This window comes from Rhinoderma darwinii, chromosome 1, assembly GCF_050947455.1.
Source record: "Rhinoderma darwinii isolate aRhiDar2 chromosome 1, aRhiDar2.hap1, whole genome shotgun sequence".
Taxonomy (NCBI): domain Eukaryota; kingdom Metazoa; phylum Chordata; class Amphibia; order Anura; family Rhinodermatidae; genus Rhinoderma; species Rhinoderma darwinii.
In genome coordinates, this window is record NC_134687.1 from 22115384 (window position 1) to 22120886 (window position 5503).

General features: G+C 40.8%; 1 long non-coding RNA gene across 1 annotated transcript; it reads right to left on the reverse strand.

The window, feature by feature from the left end:
- Positions 1 to 240: 240 nt before the first annotated feature.
- LOC142748907 (uncharacterized) lies at positions 241 to 2186 on the reverse strand. Its single transcript, XR_012882336.1, has 3 exons — positions 2130 to 2186; positions 1133 to 1265; positions 241 to 297 (listed from the first exon to the last, which is right to left on the reverse strand). It is a non-coding gene; the product is annotated as an uncharacterized LOC142748907 (long non-coding RNA).
- Positions 2187 to 5503: the final 3317 nt, after the last annotated feature.

The following is a 5503-nucleotide window of genomic DNA, read 5'->3' on the forward strand; positions in this document are numbered from 1 at the left end:
GCAGCAGGCAGCCGATCACAGCAATATCTGGAACAGAAAATGTAAATTGTGCAGATATTATGAGGTGCGCTTAGTATGGGCCATCATATCAACAAATATATGTTCAGCCTATTGACAACATTGCGGAATTTGTTCCCGCAGCCTCGCTTGTCATGTGTCTCTATAGGAACATTCTGGATGACATCACATTATAGGATTTCTATAGGTTGTTATTTTCTATAATACTTACATATATACGGGTGGATCTTCTAGCATGTCGGCTGTCACTGGGGCCGCATATTCACATGTTTTATATGTCTGTAATATACATAATGGCTTTACTGCATATACATAAAATAACCCCATATCTATAATGTATAATAATATATTTACTGTCACACATGTCATTTCCTATCACAGGGCGAGTCCAATACCCCCTCTGCCACAGAAATAACGCCAGCAGTATAACGGCACATGAGAATTGGATGGCGCTGGTATAGATGTTGTGTGAGGGCCCAGGAGCTTATAGTTATTCTCCTATATAAACTTATCCTTAATAAAATACATCTAATTTATTTCTTGTTTAGTCTTTTGGGCTGGAGTAGAGAGAGTAGAAAATGGGAAATTAGATTTCTGGTTTCAGATACCAGAGAAATTATTCATTAAAGATTTTTTCTGACAGTTTTAAAACTTGAGTATAAGCCGCATATGTCTATAAATAACAGACAGTCACTACTCATCCTCCATATTCCCTGTGGCTCCTGCGCTGGTGGTTCTGATGTCTTTGGTTACTAGGCCACAGCGGTCATGTCAGTGTGGACGGCTGTCACTGCTGCAGCTATTATGTCACATCCAGGGCCGGCCTCAGGTTGATTGGTGCCCTGTGCTGTACCTTCTATGGACTCCCTCCCCCCTTATGATGTACTATGTAGTGGCCCATTAATATAATCATACAGCGCCCAATAACATCACCTAGTCATTAGGCTATGAAATGTATCTTTCTGTCTTTCCACAGGTTTGGGCACCAAGTGCTGGATTGGGAGTACAAGCTGTGGGGGCTCAGGACATCTATGGTGGTGGCGCCCCCTTCAGTATTGACCAGTAATGCGCCCTGTGCGATCGTGTAGAGATGCAGGAAATAAAATACACCGACCTTGGACTCTCCTACTGAATACGTCCGGCTGAATGTAGGACGTTGTGTGATGGTGAGGTGGAGGGCTCTGCTTATTCTGTGATCTGCCCTCCTGGGACGTGTGGTTCTCATCAGCTCTTATGAGGAATTAATACTAGGAGTAAGAAAGACAAAGTATTAGGAGAAATCCCAATCAATGGAAACATTTTCATGTAGAACAGAGACCAGTCCCCAACATTGTATTTTATAGCTTTAGGTGTATTATATATTATCTCATTTTTATGCTTCTACAATGTGTCTCTTATCAGTGAGTTATTATAATGAACTATATTCTTATTACATCACAACAGTAACTATTATGGGGTTTCTGAGCGGGTTCATACAAATATTCACACAGACACTTTATTAGGAGTCCTGCCACCCCTCCCCCTACAATGCTGCAGATAAACGCTGTGGACGTCAGAGTGACAGGCGGCATGGACAGGTCCGCTCCCGGCCGCCCGCTTTTATTACTTGTAGTAATGATAACAGTAAGGTAAGCAGCGTCTCCCCTGACTGCTAGTAAAGTTTGGGGTCCATGTCTGGGATACATGGCACAAGTGCCCAGCGGTGAGACACCAAGTAGTAGAGATGACTCCTGATCCCTGCACCTTTCCTTCACCACGACATTACAATATACAATATTATATAATACAACCCCTCAGCAGTTACATGACATGGAATCAGTGGCTATTACAAGATGTTTGCCCATTTGGCCTAAGTATTTAGCCGGTCAGGGGGCTTCTCCCATATGACTTTCTCACATAAATCAGGGGCGGACGTACCATATGTGAGATCTGTGCAGTTACTTTGGGGCCAAGCAATTTTTTTCTATTCTTCCATCTACCACCCCCTATTGTGCCCTTACCTGTCCCCCCTAGACTACATGGCACCGCCAGTCATGTGGCCATCTTCATACTATACAAAGAAACCCATTACCTACACGATCCCTATATATAGTAACTAATGATGGACATACCTCATATAGATGAAATATGACTTCAGAGAGTCCCCCTGGCAGCAGGCAGCCGATCACAACAATATCTGGAACAGAAAATGTAAATTGTGCAGATATTATGAGGTGAGCTTAGTATGGGTCATCATATCAACAAATATATGTTCAGCCTATTGACAACATTGGGGAATTTGTTCCCGCAGCCTCGCTGGTCATGTGTCTCTATAGGAACATTCTGGATGACATCACATTATAGGATTTCTATAGGTTGTTATTTTCTATAATACTTACATATATACGGTGGGTCTTCTAGCATGTCGGCTGTCACTGGGGCCGCATATTCACATGTCTTATATGTCTGTAATATACATAATGGGTTTACTGCATATACATAAAATAACCCCATATCTATAATGTATAATAATATATTTACTGTCACACGTGTCATTTCCTATCACAGGGCGAGTCAGACATTGAACATTTTGTAATGTAACGTAGACCCAGGGAACATAACTATAGGGGTGAAGAGGTTGTAGTCACACACAGGCCCTGGTGTCCATGACTGGCATAAGGGGGTCACAATCTGAACAAATCCCCAATTCTGCCATCACCTGGAGGAATCCTGACACATGTAATGAATATTCTGGGCATGCACCGGGTTACCTGACAATATATAAGTTTAGGTGGCAGCTTAGTCTGGATGCCATAGTTCACCACACCGGGTTTCCAGGCTCTTGGTCTCTGATCCTAATATATTACAGGTTTGTAGCTTGTCAGTAATAAGCGGTCACTACATTTTGTGAGGGACATTTTTTTCTATTCTTCCATCTACCACCCCCAGCATTGAAGCGAGGAATATTAGGAAGAACAACCTTGTTTTCTGAGGGACAATGTGAGAAAACTGAAATTGGGCTCTTGGAGAAAATCTCCATTATTGCTATAAACCCTCCAGCCAGTAAATATGTGATATAACGTGTGTAGAGGTAAAGAAATATTCGGCACTTACCTTGGACTCTCCTACTTTATATGCTGGACATTAGTTGGGCGCTCTCCTTAGTTTTTGAGCCGCCCCCCTACACCTGGACCTGAGACCATCACAGAGATCTTCATTGGGCTGTTACTTTTTTATTACTCCTGGAAATATAAGAAGAAATTGACAGCTGGGTGATGCTATTCCCTTTTCTCAATGGCCATGGTCTGATACTATACAATGAGTTCTGACAGTTTCATAATGTTTAGGGACACGGCTTATAGACAAGAGATATTGTATCCCCCATATGTAAATATTTCCAGGAGGACTTATAGAGGAATGGCGCAATGCAGAGTCCTAAGAAGAGATGCTCCAGTATTATAATTTTATGGGAAATACAATGATTTACTTGTAATAAGAACAGACAAGTCCAGAACATATGACCAGTATTATATACATAGAAGAGATAATACATCATCCCTGGGATTGGAGGTTAATTGTAATTAAATATTATAATATAAGATTACACTTCATGGAAAATACAATCTGTCAGTTATAGATTTAGGCAGCGGTGGATTTGGGGTCACTATATAGCAGGTAATGGAGTTGGTCCTCTCCTCTTTGCGGCTGGGTGGTGACAACCTGCGCAGGACTCCGCTCTCCAGAGGAACTACATTGGCAGCAGAAAAGCGGTGGAGAATTGTCCCAAAGGTCATGAGAAGGGAATGGAGAGGTAAACAAACATCACACCCGTCTGTCCTCAGTAGCTACATTGTGGCCCCATAATGGAGGGCCCGGTTTGATCTTCGCTATGAGGACCCCTGTCTTCTATGTCCGGCTCTATATCCAGGAGTAAGATTATGTGACTGGTGAACTTCTTGGTGTCAGTAGAATAAAGAGTGTTCATGATAACTATAACGGCCGCCACGTGTCAGGGATCTATCTGCCTATGTGACATGGAGGAATGGCTTCAGTCATACACAACAGTGACGTCTGTTTTCTGACCTGATAATTTGGGACGTGTGTGACTAATATGCAGGAAAGGTAAATTACAGGAAAGAGAGATCAATACCTGAGCGCTGTATTCAGGACACTGTCCCGGCAGCAACAGATATGGGACTAATCAAGGGATCTGTTTAGACAAGATCTAAGAAAAAAATACAAAACCTCTGATCACAGGATAGATACAAGAATAGTTGTCATGTTACCAGAAGTTACACAAGAAACAGAGGAAAAGGATCCAGCGCTGAGACCATATGAGTCTATAAAAAATGGAAACTTCTTCCAAGTTTTATTGGACAAACGAAGTTAAAAATAGGATAGTCCGTGTATCTTTGGTATCCGTGGTTCATTGGGATGAATAAGCAGGTGCCTACGCGTTTCAGATGCGGTCTGCGTCCTTAATCATGGCTTTCCGTGAGAACTCTGTCAAATGTCAATGGATTTTATATCCGGTCAAGCAGGTGAATTTGATTGCGGTCCACACAGATTACTTTGCTGGAACGCTTCGCCATTATTTAGTTCTGACGGCTGATCTGATAGATATGAAGTCCAGGAATCGGGAGCGGCTAATTCAGGTATAGTATTTCTTGTCTTCATTTTGTTTGGAATTTACAAGTACTTTAGATTGTGCCGCAGCCTTTAATTGTTGGTTCATGAAGGTGACATGAATATGGCCAGAGTTCAATTGACTAATAGACGGATTGGGTTCAAATACATCTATGTGAGAAAAGTGTTAGATAAAAACGTGTTGCGTTGTTGCTGGAGATATCAAAAATGTTTAAGATGTTAGTAGGATGTGTTTTGTATATATCGCTTTTTAATTATTTTTGGTATTATTAGCTGGTTTATTTGTTTACTTCTTAACTGGGGAATGTCCTGAACACGTATTATGGTTCATGTCATTTTGATGATGTTATACCCCTATTGTATATTTTATTGTTTTTTATTTTGCTTTGATGGGGTGTTTCTTCCTGGTAATATTTCTATGGATTTGGATATTAACACAACTTGTCGTTTTCTACTTGAATGATGAGAATTTAATGACAAACACGTTTGTTTGGCGTTATATCATTACGTTTTTCTAATTCTATCATGTGTTCTGGCGGCCAATCATATTGCTATTTACTTAAATATTTATGTTTTGTTGATTCCCGTTAATTGCCTTGAATTGGTTCATTTAGCTATTGGCATTGATTTGGAAGATAGGACTTGGATGATATTGTTTGCATTCAATTATTCTCAACTTGTTATATATTTTGATCGATACAGGAAAAACGTTGGCTCCTTATTCCTTTTAGGGATCATTATGCACCCATATTTATTGTCTGGAAGTCTGATGTGTTTTTCTTGTGCACGTTCGTGCATATAATAGCGATCTCTCATTTTAGGACATTGTAATGTATTGGTTTATGTACTAATGGTATTG